Here is a 20,723-nt window from a genome sequence, read left to right as displayed (position 1 = left end):
TGGTACAGTGTTGTGTTAGTACTTGTAGTAGTGATGGTACAGTGTTGTGTTAGTACTTGTAGTAGTGATGGTACAGTGTTGTGTTGGTACTTGTAGTAGTGATGGTACAGTGTTGTGTTAGTACTTGTAGTAGTGATGGTACAGTGTTGTGTTAGTAGTTGTAGTAGTGATGGTACAGTGTTGTGTTAGTAGTTGTAGTAGTGATGGTACAGTGTTGTGTTAGTAGTTGTAGTAGTGATGGTACAGTGTTGTGTTAGTAGTTGTAGTAGTGATGGTACAGTGTTGTGTTAGTAGTTGTAGTAGTGATGGTACAGTGTTGTGTTAGTACTTGTAGTAGTGATGGTACAGTGTTGTGTTAGTACTTGTAATAATGATGGTACAGTGTTGTGTTAGTAGTTGTAGTAGTGATGGTACAGTGTTGTGTTGGTACTTGTAGTAGTGATGGTACAGTGTTGTGTTGGTACTTGTAATAATGATGGTACAGTGTTGTGTTAGTACTTGTAATAATGATGGTACAGTGTTGTGTTAGTACTTGTAATAATGATGGTACAGTGTTGTGTTAGTAGTTGTAGTAGTGATGGTACAGTGTTGTGTTGGTACTTGTAGTAGTGATGGTACAGTGTTGTGTTGGTACTTGTAATAATGATGGTACAGTGTTGTGTTAGTACTTGTAATAATGATGGTACAGTGTTGTGTTAGTACTTGTAGTAGTGATGGTACAGTGTTGTGTTAGTACTTGTAGTAGTGATGGTACAGTGTTGTGTTAGTACTTGTAGTAGTGATGGTACAGTGTTGTGTTAGTACTTGTAATAATGATAGTACAGTGTTGTGTTAGTACTTGTAATAATGATGGTACAGTGTTGTGTTAGTACTTGTAATAATGATGGTACAGTGTTGTGTTGGTACTTGTAATAATGATGGTACAGTGTTGTGTTAGTACTTGTAATAATGATGGTACAGTGTTGTGTTAGTACTTGTAGTAGTGATGGTACAGTGTTGTGTTAGTACTTGTAATAATGATGGTACAGTGTTGTGTTAGTACTTGTAGTAGTGATGGTACAGTGTTGTGTTGGTACTTGTAGTAGTGATGGTACAGTGTTGTGTTAGTACTTGTAGTAGTGATGGTACAGTGTTGTGTTAGTACTTGTAATAATGATGGTACAGTGTTGTGTTAGTACTTGTAGTAGTGATGGTACAGTGTTGTGTTGGTACTTGTAGTAGTGATGGTACAGTGTTGTGTTAGTACTTGTAATAATGATGGTACAGTGTTGTGTTAGTACTTGTAGTAGTGATGGTACAGTGTTGTGTTGGTACTTGTAGTAGTGATGGTACAGTGTTGTGTTGGTACTTGTAGTAGTGATGGTACAGTGTTGTGTTAGTACTTGTAATAATGATGGTACAGTGTTGTGTTAGTACTTGTAGTAGTGATGGTACAGTGTTGTGTTGGTACTTGTAGTAGTGATGGTACAGTGTTGTGTTAGTACTTGTAATAATGATGGTACAGTGTTGTGTTAGTACTTGTAGTAGTGATGGTACAGTGTTGTGTTGGTACTTGTAGTAGTGATGGTACAGTGTTGTGTTAGTACTTGTAGTAGTGATGGTACAGTGTTGTGTTAGTAGTTGTAGTAGTGATGGTACAGTGTTGTGTTAGTAGTTGTAGTAGTGATGGTACAGTGTTGTGTTAGTAGTTGTAGTAGTGATGGTACAGTGTTGTGTTAGTAGTTGTAGTAGTGATGGTACAGTGTTGTGTTAGTAGTTGTAGTAGTGATGGTACAGTGTTGTGTTAGTACTTGTAGTAGTGATGGTACAGTGTTGTGTTAGTACTTGTAATAATGATGGTACAGTGTTGTGTTAGTACTTGTAGTAGTGATGGTACAGTGTTGCGTTAGTACTTGTAGTAGTGATGGTACAGTGTTGTGTTAGTACTTGTAATAATGATGGTACAGTGTTGTGTTAGTACTTGTAATAATGATGGTACAGTGTTGTGTTAGTACTTGTAATAATGATGGTACAGTGTTGTGTTAGTACTTGTAATAATGATGGTACAGTGTTGTGTTAGTACTTGTAATAATGATGGTACAGTGTTGTGTTAGTACTTGTAATAATGATGGTACAGTGTTGTGTTAGTACTTGTAATAATGATGGTACAGTGTTGTGTTAGTACTTGTAATAATGATGGTACAGTGTTGTGTTGGTACTTGTAATAATGATGGTACAGTGTTGTGTTAGTACTTGTAATAATGATGGTACAGTGTTGTGTTGGTACTTGTAATAATGATGGTACAGTGTTGTGTTAGTACTTGTAATAATGATGGTACAGTGTTGTGTTAGTACTTGTAATAATGATGGTACAGTGTTGTGTTAGTACTTGTAATAATGATGGTACAGTGTTGTGTTAGTACTTGTAATAATGATGGTACAGTGTTGTGTTAGTACTTGTAATAATGATGGTACAGTGTTGTGTTAGTACTTGTAATAATGATGGTACAGTGTTGTGTTAGTACTTGTAATAGTGATGGTACAGTGTTGTGTTAGTACTTGTAATAGTGATGGTACAGTGTTGTGTTAGTACTTGTAATAATGATGGTACAGTGTTGTGTTAGTACTTGTAATAATGATGGTACAGTGTTGTGTTGGTACTTGTAATAATGATGGTACAGTGTTGTGTTGGTACTTGTAATAATGATGGTACAGTGTTGTGTTAGTACTTGTAATAATGATGGTACAGTGTTGTGTTAGTACTTGTAATAATGATGGTACAGTGTTGTGTTAGTACTTTTAATAATGATGGTACAGTGTTGTGTTAGTACTTGTAATAATGATGGTACAGTGTTGTGTTAGTACTTGTAATAATAATGGTACAGTGTTGTGTTAGTACTTGTAATAATGATGGTACAGTGTTGTGTTAGTACTTGTAATAATGATGGTACAGTGTTGTGTTGGTACTTGTAATAATGATGGTACAGTGTTGTGTTGGTACTTGTAATAATGATGGTACAGTGTTGTGTTAGTACTTGTAATAATAATGGTACAGTGTTGTGTTAGTACTTGTAATAATGATGGTACAGTGTTGTGTTAGTACTTGTAATAATGATGGTACAGTGTTGTGTTAGTACTTGTAATAATGATGGTACAGTGTTGTGTTAGTACTTGTAATAATGATGGTACAGTGTTGTGTTAGTACTTGTAATAATGATGGTACAGTGTTGTGTTAGTACTTGTAATAGTGATGGTACAGTGTTGTGTTAGTACTTGTAATAGTGATGGTACAGTGTTGTGTTAGTACTTGTAATAATGATGGTACAGTGTTGTGTTAGTACTTGTAATAATGATGGTACAGTGTTGTGTTGGTACTTGTAATAATGATGGTACAGTGTTGTGTTGGTACTTGTAATAATGATGGTACAGTGTTGTGTTAGTACTTGTAATAATGATGGTACAGTGTTGTGTTAGTACTTGTAATAATGATGGTACAGTGTTGTGTTAGTACTTTTAATAATGATGGTACAGTGTTGTGTTAGTACTTGTAATAATGATGGTACAGTGTTGTGTTAGTACTTGTAATAATAATGGTACAGTGTTGTGTTAGTACTTGTAATAATGATGGTACAGTGTTGTGTTAGTACTTGTAATAATGATGGTACAGTGTTGTGTTGGTACTTGTAATAATGATGGTACAGTGTTGTGTTGGTACTTGTAATAATGATGGTACAGTGTTGTGTTAGTACTTGACATTAGGGATGCGAGGTACGCAGTTATTTGAGTGGGTGACAATAGGGTTGTGAGGTGAATGACAAAGTTGTTGTTAGGTGCTCAGTTACCTAGAGTGCATAACAAAAGCTTTTTGAGGTGCGCACCTACCTAGAGTGTATGACATGAGCATTGCAAGGTGCGTAGTTACCTGTAGCGGATAACACTAACATTGCGAGGTGCGCAGTTTCCTAGAGTGGATGACAAAAACGTTGTGAGGTGCGCTGTTGTCTGGAGTAGATGACACTACCGTCATGTGCTCAATTACAGTGGATGACAATAGCGTTGTGAGGTGCGCAGTTACGTGGAGTGAATGACATCAGCAATGTGATATGTGCATTTACCTAAACTGAATGACTTTGTACCTCAAATCACTACACTGTACCCCACATTACTATTACGTATCTCACATCACTACTATGTATCTCACATCACTACTATGTATCTCACATCACTAATTTGTACTGCACATCACTACTATGCACCTCACACCATGTGACATGCTAAGAGTATGTTTTATTTTATGTGTCACACTGCCATATAGGCAGCCTCCCAACCTGCTAGCTGAGTGCTAAGGGTTTAACGATCAATAGTGTACCCGTCGGTAAATCAGTTCCTTGCTACATTGTCCAATGGATGGGTTAGTTGTAGTAGTAACTACAACTAACCCATCTCTTTGGGAAGGACCTACTTCCACTGGGGAATCCCGCCTACCAGTGACTATGCCCTCGTCTGCTGCACCTGACGTTACTATATAAGCGCCAGGCTCCTTGCTTCTGCTTCAGAATCTCCATGACTATGATGCTGTTCGCACCTACTCCTAGGTTGAGGGACTGATTACCTCATCTTCTGTACATAGTTCTACTGTCTTCAAGTTATGTCCTGGAATTTGTATTGATAAAGCCACTGGATGGCGAAACGTCTACAATAAAGATACCCAGATGTTGCACATGTGTCTTAATTTCATGCTTATACATGTTTGCTGGAAGTCCAAGCCCCTTGCCCACAAAACCTCCTTTACCTCCTCCATCCAACTTTCCTAGGCCGATCCCCTACACCACATTCCTTTCACTACATATTTATTCACTCTCCAAATCATTCTATTTCATTTCAACCTCTCTAAATGTCCGAATCACCTTAACAACCCCTCCTCAGCCCTCTGGATAATACTTTTAGTAACCCCGCACCTCCTCCTAATTTCCAAACAACAGATTCTCTGCATTATATTCACACTACACATTGCCCTCAGACTTGACATCTCCACTGCCTCCAGCCTTCTCCACGTTGCAATATTCCTCACCCATGCTTCACATCCATATAAGGGCATTGGTATAAATATGCTCTCATACATTCCCATCTTTGCTTCCATGGTTAATGTTCTTTGTCTCCACAGACTCCTCAGTGTACCACTCACCTTTTTCCCCTCATCATTTCCATGATTCACCACATCTTTCATAGACCCATCTGCTGACACATCCACTTCCTAATATCTTAATACATTCACTTCCTCCATAAGTCCTCCCTCCAATCTGATATCCAATCTTTCGTTACATAAAATTTTATCCTCATCACCTTACTCTTACCTATATTCACTTCTAATGTCTTTCTTTTACATACCCTACCAAACTCGTCCACCAACCTCTGCAACTTCTCTTCGGAATCTCACAAAACCACAGTGTCATCAGCAAAGAGCAACTGGGACAACTCCCACTTTGTGTTAGATTCTTCATCTTTTAACCCCACACCTCTTGTCAACACCCAAGTATTCACTTCTCTTACAACCCTATCTATAAATATATTGAACAGCCATGGTGACATCACGCATCCCTGTCTATGGCCTACTTTTACTGGGAAATAATCTCCCTCTCTCTTACAAACTCTAACCTGAGCCTCACTATCCTCGTAAAAAGTCTTCACTTCTTTCAGCAACCTTCCTCCTGTTCCATACATTTGCAACATCTGCAACATTGCCCTCCTATCCACCCTGTTATACGTCTTTTCTACCTTCATAAATGCCACAAAAACCTCTTTACGCGGCCTGGTCGTGGACCGGGCCGCGGGGGCGTTGATCCCCGGAATAACCTCCAGGTAACCTCCAGGTAACACGCCCCTTACTCTTCCTAAACCCTCCTTGCTCATCTTCTATCATGCTTTCCATCTTACTCTTAATTATTTCAATAATAACTCTAAGATTACTAACTTCACTACAATTCTCATATCAATATGATATTCACTTCACTATGATGCTAAGATCACTACAATACACTCAACATCACTACAATATTCACAACATCACTATAATCCTCATATCTTCACTCTAACTCTAACCTAACTATAATACACAATATAACTACAATACTAACATAATTTATAAGCTAACTATAATACACATAATAAAACTATAATACTAATATTACCCCTAATACCAAAAATATCAAGCTATTGGATTCGTGTTGAAGACTTTGAGCAGTTCTACTGGTCTTAGTCTACTATAGCAAAAAGTCGTGAATGCTGTGCAGTGGAGGTTATTTGCCAACTTACAGAGCTTTGCAGGAGAGCAGGACAGAAATCCTGTCTGCTGATGACGTGAAGGCACTGAAAAAGAGAGGAAGAACTGTGCTTCTGGGAGAAGGTGCTGCTGGTTAGTCCTGGCGAGTGCGGAGTCCCAGTCATGATTTTGTCATAAAGAAATTCATAGGCAGATGCCCATATGACGACCTATTGAAAGAAGTGAAATCTCTGGTACAGGTAGGGGTGGAAATCCAGAGCTGCTTACTCCTTACCAACTACGATGGGTCTTGCCTGTTTGAGTATGCCAACCAAAACCTTCTCAACGAAGACAACATATTAGACATTGTGGAAGGTCTCTGCCACACCGTCAAGCAGCTGGGCTCTTATGAGATGTCCCACAATAATATAAAAAATGATAATATCTGTGTTAAGAATACCAAACATGGACCTAAAACAACATTAATAGATTTCAGAAATGTCACCGAGAAAAACTGCATCCTCTACAAACACCCCCTCTCGAAAAAGAAAAAATACCTTGACTGGGTGGCACCAGAAGTGCGAGACAGCAAGCCTGCCACAGCCACCTCAGATGTTTACAGCATCGCCATGCTCTTCCAGGAGCAACGAAAGTACTTAGGCATGAGACTCCCTAAACACACGCGAAAATGGATTACTGACTGCCAACAGAAGAGCCCAGCCGAACGCCCTGGGATAAAAGACTTGACTGATTTGATTAGAGCCAAAAACAGCAAATTGAAACCTGACTGCACCGTAGAAACCACCTAGTTCTGTCAGAGAAGATCTCGTTGTGGTAAGAAAAATTGAACAATTTAAGGGAAAAACTGAACTGTGAGGCGTGGTTAAAAAAAAAAAGAAGAAAAAAAAGGAACTCACAGAGCAGCCACCTCCATGTGGTGAGTTCTGGGTCTTATATACCACTGTTGTAACAACAGTGACTGTTGTTACAACAGTGGTATATATATATATATATATATATATATATATATATATATATATATATATATATATATATATATATATATATATATATATATATATATATATATATATATATATATATATATATATATATATATATATATATATATATATATATATATATATATACATGTGTGAGTAGAAATATGAGAAGTGTATGACGTGTGTGGTGTAATGACATGTGTGGTGTACTGATGTGTGCACTGTAGAGATATGTGTGGTGTAGTGACTTGTGAAGTGTAGTGATGTGTGTAGTGTACTGCTATGTGTAGTGTAGTGATGTATTTAGTGTAGTGATGTGTGTAGTGCAGTGATGTGTGTAATGTAGTGTATTAACATGAGTAGTGAAGTGATGAGTGTAGTGTAGTGACATGTGTAGAGTAGTAATGTCAGTAGTGTAGTGATGTGTCTAGTGCAGTGATGTGTGTAGTGCAGTGATGTGTCTAGTGCAGTGAGGTGTGTAGTGCAGTGATGTGTCTAGTGCAGTGATGTGTGTAGTGCAGTGATGTGTCTAGTGCAGTGAGGTGTGTAGTGCAGTGATGTGTCTAGTGCAGTGAGGTGTGAAGTGTAGTGATGTGTGAAGTGTAGTGATGTGTGAAGTGTAGTGATGTGTGAAGTGTAGTGATGTGTGAAGTGTAGTGATGTGTGAAGTGTAGTGATGTGTCTAGTGCAGTGATGTGTGTAGTGCAGTGATGTGTGTAGTGCAGTGATGTGTGAAGTGTAGTGATGTGTGAAGTGTAGTGATGTGTGAAGTGTAGTGATGTGTGTAGTGTAGTGATGTGTGAAGTGTAGTGATGTGTGAAGTGTAGTGATGTGTGTAGTGTAGTGATGTGTGAAGTGTAGTGATGTGTGTAGTGTAGTGATGTGTGAAGTGTAGTGATGTGTGTAGTGTAGTGATGTGTGTATTGTAGTGTAATGATGTTTGTAGTGTAGTGATGTGTGTAGTGTAGTGATGTGTGTATTGTAGTGTAATGATGTTTGTAGTGTAGTGATGTGTGTAGTGTAGTGATGTGTGTATTGTAGTGTAATGATGTTTGTAGTGTAGTGATGTGTGTAGTGTAGTGATGTGTGTATTGTAGTGTAATGATGTTTGTAGTGTAGTGATGTGTGTAGTGTAGTGATGTGTGTATTGTAGTGTAATGATGTTTGTAGTGTAGTGATGTGTGTATTGTAGTGTAATGATGTTTGTAGTGTAGTGATGTGTGTATTGTAGTGTAATGATGTTTGTAGTGTAGTGATGTGTGTATTGTAGTGTAATGATGTTTGTAGTGTAGTGATGTGTGTAGTGTAGTGATGTGTGTATTGTAGTGTAATGATGTTTGTAGTGTAGTGATGTGTGTATTGTAGTGTAATGATGTTTGTAGTGTAGTGATGTGTGTATTGTAGTGTAATGATGTTTGTAGTGTAGTGATGTGTGTAGTGTAGTGATGTGTGTATTGTAGTGTAATGATGTTTGTAGTGTAGTGATGTGTGTAGTGTAGTGTAATGATGTTTGTAGTGTAGTGATGTGTCTAGTGCAGTGATGTGTGTAGTGTAGTGATGTGTGAAGTGTAGTGATGTGTGAAGTGTAGTGATGTGTGTAGTGTAGTGATGTGTGTAGTGTAGTGATGTGTGTATTGTAGTGTAATGATGTTTGTAGTGTAGTGATGTGTGTAGTGTAGTGATGTGTGTATTGTAGTGTAATGATGTTTGTAGTGTAGTGATGTGTGTAGTGTAGTGATGTGTGTAGTGTAGTGATGTGTGTATTGTAGTGTAATGATGTTTGTAGTGTAGTGATGTGTGTAGTGTAGTGATGTGTGTATTGTAGTGTAATGATGTTTGTAGTGTAGTGATGTGTGTAGTGTAGTGATGTGTGTATTGTAGTGTAATGATGTTTGTAGTGTAGTGATGTGTGTAGTGTAGTGATGTGTGTAGTGTAGTGATGTGTGTAGTGTAGTGATGTGTGTAGTGTAGTGATGTGTGTAGTGTAGTGATGTGTGTAGTGTAGTGATGTGTGTAGTGTAGTGATGTGTGTAGTGTAGTGATGTGTGTATTGTAGTGTAATGATGTTTGTAGTGTAGTGATGTGTCTAGTGCAGTGATGTGTGTAGTGTAGTGATGTGTGAAGTGTAGTGATGTGTGTAGTGTAGTGATGTGTGAAGTGTAGTGATGTGTGAAGTGTAGTGATGTGTGTAGTGTAGTGATGTGTGAAGTGTAGTGATGTGTGAAGTGTAGTGATGTGTGTAGTGTAGTGATGTGTGAAGTGTAGTGATGTGTGAAGTGTAGTGATGTTTGTAGTGTAGTGATGTGTGAAGTGTAGTGATGTGTGTAGTGTAGTGATGTGTGAAGTGTAGTGATGTGTGAAGTGTAGTGATGTGTGAAGTGTAGTGATGTGTGAAGTGTAGTGATGTGTGTAGTGTAGTGATGTGTGAAGTGTAGTGATGTGTGAAGTGTAGTGATGTGTGTAGTGTAGTGATGTGTGAAGTGTAGTGATGTGTGTAGTGTAGTGATGTGTGAAGTGTAGTGATGTGTGTAGTGTAGTGATGTGTGTATTGTAGTGTAATGATGTTTGTAGTGTAGTGATGTGTGTAGTGTAGTGATGTGTGTATTGTAGTGTAATGATGTTTGTAGTGTAGTGATGTGTGTAGTGTAGTGATGTGTGTATTGTAGTGTAATGATGTTTGTAGTGTAGTGATGTGTGTAGTGTAGTGATGTGTGTATTGTAGTGTAATGATGTTTGTAGTGTAGTGATGTGTGTAGTGTAGTGATGTGTGTATTGTAGTGTAATGATGTTTGTAGTGTAGTGATGTGTGTATTGTAGTGTAATGATGTTTGTAGTGTAGTGATGTGTGTATTGTAGTGTAATGATGTTTGTAGTGTAGTGATGTGTGTATTGTAGTGTAATGATGTTTGTAGTGTAGTGATGTGTGTAGTGTAGTGATGTGTGTATTGTAGTGTAATGATGTTTGTAGTGTAGTGATGTGTGTATTGTAGTGTAATGATGTTTGTAGTGTAGTGATGTGTGTATTGTAGTGTAATGATGTTTGTAGTGTAGTGATGTGTGTAGTGTAGTGATGTGTGTATTGTAGTGTAATGATGTTTGTAGTGTAGTGATGTGTGTAGTGTAGTGTAATGATGTTTGTAGTGTAGTGATGTGTCTAGTGCAGTGATGTGTGTAGTGTAGTGATGTGTGAAGTGTAGTGATGTGTGAAGTGTAGTGATGTGTGTAGTGTAGTGATGTGTGTAGTGTAGTGATGTGTGTATTGTAGTGTAATGATGTTTGTAGTGTAGTGATGTGTGTAGTGTAGTGATGTGTGTATTGTAGTGTAATGATGTTTGTAGTGTAGTGATGTGTGTAGTGTAGTGATGTGTGTAGTGTAGTGATGTGTGTATTGTAGTGTAATGATGTTTGTAGTGTAGTGATGTGTGTAGTGTAGTGATGTGTGTATTGTAGTGTAATGATGTTTGTAGTGTAGTGATGTGTGTAGTGTAGTGATGTGTGTATTGTAGTGTAATGATGTTTGTAGTGTAGTGATGTGTGTAGTGTAGTGATGTGTGTAGTGTAGTGATGTGTGTAGTGTAGTGATGTGTGTAGTGTAGTGATGTGTGTAGTGTAGTGATGTGTGTAGTGTAGTGATGTGTGTAGTGTAGTGATGTGTGTAGTGTAGTGATGTGTGTATTGTAGTGTAATGATGTTTGTAGTGTAGTGATGTGTCTAGTGCAGTGATGTGTGTAGTGTAGTGATGTGTGAAGTGTAGTGATGTGTGTAGTGTAGTGATGTGTGAAGTGTAGTGATGTGTGAAGTGTAGTGATGTGTGTAGTGTAGTGATGTGTGAAGTGTAGTGATGTGTGAAGTGTAGTGATGTGTGTAGTGTAGTGATGTGTGAAGTGTAGTGATGTGTGAAGTGTAGTGATGTTTGTAGTGTAGTGATGTGTGAAGTGTAGTGATGTGTGTAGTGTAGTGATGTGTGAAGTGTAGTGATGTGTGAAGTGTAGTGATGTGTGAAGTGTAGTGATGTGTGAAGTGTAGTGATGTGTGTAGTGTAGTGATGTGTGTAGTGTAGTGATGTGTGAAGTGTAGTGATGTGTGAAGTGTAGGGATGTGTGAAGTGTAGTGATGTGTGTAGTGTAGTGATGTGTGTAGTGTAGTGATGTGTGTAGTGTAGTGATATGTGTAGTGTAGTGATGTGTGTAGTGCAGTGATGTGTGAAGTGTAGTGATGTGTCTAGTGCAGTGATGTGTGTAGTGTAGTGATGTGTGAAGTGTAGTGATGTGTGAAGTGTAGTGATGTGTGAAGTGTAGTGATGTGTGAAGTGTAGTGATGTGTGAAGTGTAGTGATGTGTGAAGTGTAGTGATGTGTGTAGTGTAGTGATGTGTGTAGTGTAGTGATGTGTGAAGTGTAGTGATGTGTGAAGTGTAGTGATGTGTGTAGTGTAGTGATGTGTGAAGTGTAGTGATGTGTGTAGTGTAGTGATGTGTGTAGTGTAGTGATGTGTGAAGTGTAGTGATGTGTGAAGTGTAGTGATGTGTGTAGTGTAGTGATGTGTGAAGTGTAGTGATGTGTGTAGTGTAGTGATGTGTGTAGTGTAGTGATGTGTGAAGTGTAGTGATGTGTGAAGTGTAGTGATGTGTGTAGTGTAGTGATGTGTGAAGTGTAGTGATGTGTGTAGTGTAGTGATGTGTGAAGTGTAGTGATGTGTGTAGTGTAGTGATGTATGAAGTGTAGTGATGGGATCAGAGTAGCGACATGTGTGGTGCAGTGATGTGTAAGTGCTCAAAGTAATTCGCTTCAGGATTACAACTGGTAGGCTACTAATTAAAGAAATTAAAATTTAATAAGTTTATTAATAACAAAATTGTCTAGGCGTATATTATCAAATTAAATTCAATTAATCAATTGAATGTAATATAGGATACAAGTTCCTACACTTCCCTCGTGCACAGTAGTATAGAGCTGAAGGCTCATATCACATCTTCATGGCTTTTAAGTACCATCTGGTACATTGTTAACATTTAATAACGTAGTGCAGATATATACAAGTAAGTCTGTGTGTATGTGTGTAGGTGCTCAAAGTAATTCGCTATATCTCAAGACTCGACTAGACTTAACCAGTGACTGAATAAAAGTCCTCACATAAACTAACTTCTTAACCAACCTGGCAATCAGAACAGCTTGCTTGAACAATAAAGCGACTGATAAGCCGAACAGCAATATAACAAGCAACAGTGACACAGAATCAGGAACAAGGAGATAATATAATGACACTAAGTAGGGACCATCTGCAGATCCTCCACAAAAGTCACAAAACTCCCATACTACTGAATATAAGTTCAGCATAAGAAAATCCCTGACTGTGTCAGTGCACAGATACCAGTACAATTTAGGTCAGAAGCTACAGCTCAGGACCTGAGTTTCTCAGAGTGTCTAAGAGACACACAACCTCAGTACAACGTCGAAAATCACTAAGTCTAGGCTATGTTCTGTGAACAGAGTTACACAGAACCAACAACAAGAAAGTGACAGAGATGATCTTCCAACAAGGGTCCACAAGGTAGAGCTGGTGTGAGACCTCTTGTTAGAAGCAACGTCCAACAGACAATAAGAAGTGCAGGCCAGCTAGACTCTCTCCAGGTGAGGTGTGGTCACCCCCCCCCCCCCCGATCACGTTACTCCATGGACTGCTGCTGCCCAGCAACACAGAAGCTGGCAGGGAAACAAGCAACGAGCGTAGCAATAGTTTGTTTAACTATGCTGTCAACTACTTAACACTCGAACTATGAGCACTGAATGATATATAAATGTTACATCCTACCTAATAATATAACTAAGTCAAATAATAATATAAAGCAATATATTTACGATTTAGCTATTATTGCAGATATAAGCAATATAAAATTATATGAACAGGTAATGTACATTATATACATTGTGACCCATTCAGGGGTCGCAATATTATACATACATGTACTGTTTGTAATGGCTTGACAAAGCTCCTGGAGAGCGAAACGTTGCCACAGTAAAATGCCACACTATTTGCGCTTGTGTCCTTTTACTTTACATAGAGATAAGATAGTTCCCCTTAAAAATAACTCTGAGCAGAAATGACGTATGCAAGGGATGGGGTTCAATGTAGATAAATGCAAGGTTCTGAAGCTTGAGGAGTGTCCATAACCCTAGTACTTATCAGTACAATAACATAGAACTTAAAGATTGAGACACTTATGAAACATATGGGAATCTTTATTGAGGAAACGTTTCGCCACACAGTAGCTTCATCAGTGTCTAGAAGCCCTAACAATTTCGCCCCAAAGAAGTCTCCCTCTATCGTAATCCAAGCCTGGAGGTCGGTATATTACACCTAGAATTAGTTTTTCTTGACCTTCTACAAACTCTACCCAAACAGATTCTGTTACTAATCTATCTATTTTTATACCCGTTTTTATGCAACTATTTATATTTTCTCGAACATATAATGCAACTTCTTCCCCCTTCCCATTATATCTATCCACATGGAACAACTTAAACCCTTGAATAACACACTCAGCAATCATATCCCAACTCTTTAAATCATACCAGGTTTCAGTTAATGCAATGACATCAAAGTACCTAGCACACGCTGCCAAACGTAATTCATTAATCTTATTTCTTACACTTTGACTGTTAGCATAAAATACAGTAAAAAAAATCTGCATCTTTTTCCTATTCACCTTTGCTTTCACAGAATTTCTGTAACTGTCATTACCCAGTGTTACTCCATGACTGTTATAATTAAGATTCATAATATCAAAGCCTAAGTCATTATATCCATACTCATTATTTTCCATTTCTAAACACATACCTCTAACTAATCCTAGTTTAAAGTCCTAACAACACCCTCAACTGAGCTAGCAAGAAAGCCCACACCTGGATAGTTGAACCCCATCCCTGGCATACATGTCATTTCTCAGTTGTCAATGAATGGTACTGCATTATCCTTACAGTGTATGTCCAGCCAACAATTAATACCAATTGCTCTGGACAACCATTCATTACCAACACCTCTTCTTGGCAAAATGCCACATATAACAGGGCGCCCCCCCTTCTTCCTAATTATGTCTATTGCTGTCCTGAACTTTCTAACTAATCTTCACTTCTACGCTTGTCTACTTCATAACATTCAACACTGAGGGAGATAATAGGATTGATCCCATTACCGTTCATGATGTTGTCAAGCTGGCTAACAATGTCCTCCATCCCAGCCCCAGGAAAGTAAACTCTGCCTCCTACTCCTATTCTTCAAGCAGAAGGCCCTATCCATGTATCTAACCTGGCTATCCCCAACAACAACAATATTTTCACCTTCCTTGGTGTCGTTCGTCGTGACGTTCACAGTAGTCGACTCACATTCGTCGGGTAGCACGGAGAATGCATTGGATGTTTCCACGACAGTTTCCACAGCAGTCTCTTTCTTCTTTATCGTTTCTACTTTTCTGTTCACCTCCTTGATCTTCAACTTCGTTCCACACTGTCTGGCCACTGACCACGTTCCCTTCTTGACCAGAGGACTCACAACAGGAGGACTGCTACGAATCCTCTTGTTTTCCTCCGTCAATCGCCGTATCTTTAGCTTCGTTACCCTCAATTCCTCCTTAAGCTGCTGGTAAAGTTGCTCAATGGAGGGTATCTTGGTTTAGTCCTCAGGGAGTACACTAGACACGTCATCACTGAGCTATGTACAGGCAGATCTGTTTGTGACTTGATAAAGTCCACTATGTGGGCGAAACGTTGTCAATAAAGGTTCACATTATACTGCTTATGTGTTTATATTTCCATTGTGTCGGTATTTTATATATACCATTTATTTCCAAAGTTCTACATGTTGGTCAAGAAAATAACCATGCCACATATAAACTAAATAATGTACATCTTAATACTACTCATTGCAAAAAGGATTTAGTTCTGGTTAGCAGTAATCTAAAACCAAGACAACAGCGCATAAGTGTTTGCAGTAAAGCAAACAGAATCCTTGGCTTCATATCAAGAAGCATAAATCATAGAAGTCTCCAGGTTGTTCTTCAACTCTATGTATCTTTGGTTAGGCCTCATTTAGACTATGCTGCACAGTTCTGGTCACCGTATTACAGAATAGATATAAATGCAATGGAAAACGTACAAAGGAGGATGACAGTGCTATGTATTAATTTTGGCATTCATCGCTGAATGTTTTCTAACGATTTTATATCCATTCTGTAATATGGAGATGAGAACTGAGCTGCGTAATCTAGGTGAATTCTTACTAATTATGTATAAAACCGTAGTATAACCACTGCACTTCTGTTGCTTGCACTTCTTGATATAAATCCCAATAATCTGTTTGCCTTATTACCTACGCTTAGACATTGCTGTCTTGGTTTAGGGTTGCGGAACCTTCTCACACAAAACGTATTTGTCCAACGTAATGCTTAAAGCTTCACTGTCTGTTAAGTCACTGTCTGCAGGTCCAATTCCATTCTCACTCATTGATTTTCTAACCTATTTTTAAGGCTGGCTAACAGTTAAAGCTAAAGATGGGCCCACTAAATATTAAATGTGTGGAATATATGTTCAGTACATTCACGTGAATGTTCTACCATAATTGTATCATTCATCCAACATGTTTGATGGAAAGTCACTATAATTTGATTAAAACCGACAAATATTCGATTTTTCTGGTTTGGCTCTAATAATTTCGCCACTCTTTGTAGGTGATCTGAGGTTGCTTGAAGCCTCTGAAACTTGATATTACCTAAGAAAGTCAGCACTGACACCTGATACCACTCCAGGAGGTCATGACACCTGACACCTGGGAAAGTCTCCTCCGACAATGTACCTGTGCCTACAGGAACTCATCCTTGACACTGATACCTCAGGAATTCACTCCTGATAATGACACTTGATGCTTAGAGAAGTCACGTTTAACAATAACAGTGGCACCTGACACCTGGAGAAGTCTCTCCTGATAATGGCACCTGACACCTAGAGAAGACTCCCCTAATAATGGCACCTGGGGAAGTCTCCCCTGATAATGACACCTGGGGAAGTCTCCCCTGATAATGACATCTGGAGAAGTCTGCCCTGATAATTACACCTGAGGAAGTCTCCCCTGGTAATGACACCTGGGGAAGTCTACCCTGATAATGACATCTGGGGAAGTCTACCCTGATAATGACATCTGGGGAAGTCTCCCCAGGTACGAAGATACCAGCGTTTTCTCTGCAGTAACCGAATTTGGGAAAATCGTGATGCACTAAACCAGTATGGGTCATGCAACACCCGGGCGAATGAGAGGTAATTATTATAATCACTGGTAACGCGAACCTCGTCAGGGTCTCACAGCTGTAAGGAGAGAAACAGATGAGACCTCTGAAGATTCAATCAGGCAAAGTGAAGAAAATACTTTATCTCTGACTATCCTTGAAATCAATTTTGTCGCCCATTTGAAGGATTTTTTCCACATGCTATTTTACAATTAGTTAATTACACGTTACTATTAGATAGAATCACACACAAACCTCACCACCTCATATTTCCAATCCTGGTTCTGGAAAGCACATTGTTTATATCCACTTATAACACAGGAAGGTGTAAGTATTTTTAACATTGCGTCTAGTTAGTTAGTTAGTTAAAGATTAGCCGGTATTCTCCCGGCCCGGGCCTTGTCCAAGTGGTGGCCCGGCCTTGGCTCCCTCTTTAGGGACTGTCTGAGACCTAAGTCTCCCATGGGAGGAGGCACAAGTACCTCCTCATCTTTGGGACCAACTGTCCCCAGGCCTAGTCACAAGCTAGGCCTCTCTGGTCTGTCATCCCCGCCCCAAGGAGGCTAATGGGAATGACAGTCTTATGAGCTAAAAGCTCGGGCTCAGGCACCTACCCTACCCTAGAAGGGTTAGGCATGGTGTCGATCCATTGCGTCTAACAACACATTCAACACTTACAACATGAGATGAATAAATACAGTAATTAACACTGATTATATGAAGTCAATTAAAATGGAATTAGCGAGTCCTTGAAAGAAGACTAAATTCCTGATTCATAAATAAATAGTTAATTAAGTTTATTTAGGTAAATTACCTACGATAATCGAAAAAAGTCAGACTAAGTGACTTATTTCCGCTGGGATCCTTCAGTATCTTCATTAACAAAATCAACTAATCGTGTAGTATTTTGAACAGTTAATTAACAAATTGCTGCTATTGCAAATGCTTTCCGGTAAGCACATTATTAGTATAAGTTAAATGTAGTTTAGACACATTTGTTAAGTGAGTAGTGAGTTGTACGCATGCCAGCCAGGTCTTGTTTTGACGTTAATAGACGGAGTGTTTATCTGGAGAGAGTTCCGGGGGTCAACGCCCCCGCGGCCCGGTCTGTGACCAGGCCTCCTTAGGTCAGTGTCCCAGGATGCGACCCACACCAGTCGACTAACACCCAGGTACCCATTTTACTGATGGGGAACATAGACAACAGGTGGAAAGAAACACGTCCAATGTTTCTACTCTGGCTGGGAATCGAACCCAGGCCCTCACCGTGTGAAGCGAGAGCGTTAACCACCAGGCCACCAGAGCCTCCTGAGCCTGCTGAGGTTATTATCCTTCACCGAGCAGAAATCTCTGTGTACCTGAGGCGATAAAGTCATCACCACCTCCTTATTGAAAATAATGAACCCATATGATAGATTTTATGTAGGGCAGGTTTAATTGCTAAATAGGTTCTCAGTCAGGTCATTAGGTACCCCCTCCCCCTTTCAACACTATTAGCGTTTTTTTTCCTCAATGTTATAATTCACGTAGTGACATTATATTCACGTAATCACTGCAGGAATTTTTCTCTGCACCCTTGACTCGTGTATCTCTGGAGTTCATACTTGATGTTAGTGAAATTTCTAACTAATATAAACTGCATTTACTCTGATAATTGTGCTCTGTTTATCCCATTTTACTCTATTTTTGTACCAATTTGTCCCTGTTAACCAAACACTCATTAATCTAGGGGCGACTTTCATCTTATTTGAGGTTCCTTGAAACCTTTGAATCCTGACATCTAAGGAAGTCAGCCCCTGACAGTGACACCTGATGCCACTGTAGTTAGTCATGACACCTGACACCTGGGGAATCTCTTCTGTTAATGACACCTGACACCTGGGGAAGTCTCCCCTGATAATGACACCTGACACCTAGATAATCTCCTCTGATAATGACACCTGATACCTAGGGAATCTTCTCTGATAATGACACCTGACACCTAGATAATCTCTGATAATGACACCTGATGCCTAGGGAATCTTCTCTGATAATGACACCTGACACCTAGATAATCTCTGATAATGACACCTGATACCTAGGGAATCTTCTCTGATAATGACACCTGACACCTAGATAATCTCTGATAATGACACCTGATGCCTAGGGAATCTTCTCTGATAATGACACCTGACACCTAGATAATCTCCTCTGATAATGACACCTGATACCTAGGGAATCTTCTCTGATAATGCACCTGTGCCTGGAGCAAGTCACCGTTGATACATACGTCAGAAATTCACTCCTGATAATGACACCTGACACCTGGGGAAATCTCCCCTAATAATGACACCTGACACCTGGGGAAGTCTCTCCACGTACAAAAATATAGGCATTTAACCTAGAGAAACAAGTTGAGAAAATCCTTGAAGCAATCGCATCACGATATCCGCGGGGTGGAAGCACTAAACCAGTAGGGGGTCATATAATTCCTGTGTACATGAGAAACAATTATTAATATATTCAAAGGGTACCGCTAAACCCGCAAGGGTCTCGCGACTCTTTTAAGGAGAGACTGGTGAAGACTCGGATGATTTAATCAAGCGGATTTTTTATCATTCTTTTTTCTTGTTCCAGACTGACCAATCCTGGAAGTTGCTTTCCAGTATGTTTGAAAAATAACTTAACTTCCTATTTTAGAATTAGTTCATCTTTTTATTATTGTTATAAGAACATAAGAACATAAGAAAGAAGGAACACTGCAACAGGCCTACTGACCCATGCGGAGCAGGTCCATGTCCCCCCCCCGGATTAGCCCTATGATCCCTTCCCCCGGATTAGCCCAATGACCCACCCAGTCTGGTCACCTCCACTCAAGGAAGGAGCACGGCACCAGACCCAGCAGCACAAGCTAGTCAGGTCCAACTCACACCCACCCACACCAACTCATAAGAACATAAGTATGTAGGAATACTGCAGAAGGCCTACTGGCCAATGAGAGGCAGGTCCTTATCAAAACGACCTCTACTTAAAGCTATCCTACTTTTAAAACTACACAACGTTTTAGCCTCAATAACTGTACTCGGGAGTCTCCAAAAGATAGTGTGTTAGGGGCCGCTGGACAACGTGCTGACAGTACTGGCACATCTCCTCAGCCTTGTCTACCATCATCTTGGCTGTGGGAAAGCCCAAACGAAGCCGATGGATGGCGGTACACTGCGCTCTGGACCAGCTTCTATCATATGGAGGGGGTTCTCCCTGAGTCGCTGCTCGGTACCACTTTTGAGATGGGGTATCACCTAAGACCTTCCCCATAAGTTTCGTGGCTTTGGCAGCCACCAGTTTGGTCTGTCGTAGGCTGATTGGGACAGTAATCCCAACATGTGGATAGTCTGTTGCTGCATTGGCTGCATCATCTGCCGCCTCATTTCCCCGGATGCCAGCATGGCTGGGGATCCAATTCAATGTCGATCTGTTACCCTGAACTTTTAAGGCTGTCATTATGCTCAGGATCGATGTGATGAGGTGAACATTGTCCTGTGGTTGAGGATGGGAGAGGGCATTGATTGCAGAGGTGGAATCAACATGTGTGACAGGTGGGAGTCGATGTCGTAGGACATGTGACAATGCCTGCTGAATCGCCACCAGTTCAGCTTGAAGGATCGTGCAGTGGTCAGGAGTCGCCAGCCTTGTGTGTGACCACTGTGGTACAGTCCAGCTGCTGCTCTCTTCCTGTCAGGGTAGACAGAACCATCTGTGAAATACACTGCACATGTAATGCTTGTCTCAGCATGATTGCTGAGGGTGTCTTGACTGCAGAGACGCTTAGAGATGGGTAGCTGCATGATGCAAACATCGGCTGGATCTGGGCGCCAGGGAGGTGGTGGATGGTACCCAGCAACAGGAAGGTCACAGCTCTTCTCAAGGAGTAGTTGTATAGGCAGAAACTTCCGCCCAGCAGTACAAAACGAGCGAATCCAGGAGTAGTCCGTGAAGAGTGTGGGATCTTGTGACATGGTTGTTAATATCCGTCTCATTAGTGGGGTACCTTGCTGCCGGTGCAGAATCGTGGCCACTTTGCAGGCGTTTATGTATCTTACTCTGTCAGCCAAGGAAGGAAGCCGGGCCTCAGATCTGAGACATACTGTGTTGGTCCAGATGGGGACCCCAAGCATAGTTCTTATCGCCTGATTTTTTACGACCTCCACCCTTTGCCTGCTCTGCGGGAA

The sequence above is a fragment of the Cherax quadricarinatus genome, chromosome 43 (genome assembly GCF_038502225.1).
Source record: "Cherax quadricarinatus isolate ZL_2023a chromosome 43, ASM3850222v1, whole genome shotgun sequence".
NCBI classification, from domain to species: Eukaryota; Metazoa; Arthropoda; class Malacostraca; order Decapoda; family Parastacidae; genus Cherax; species Cherax quadricarinatus.
This window is presented reverse-complemented; position numbering follows the sequence as displayed.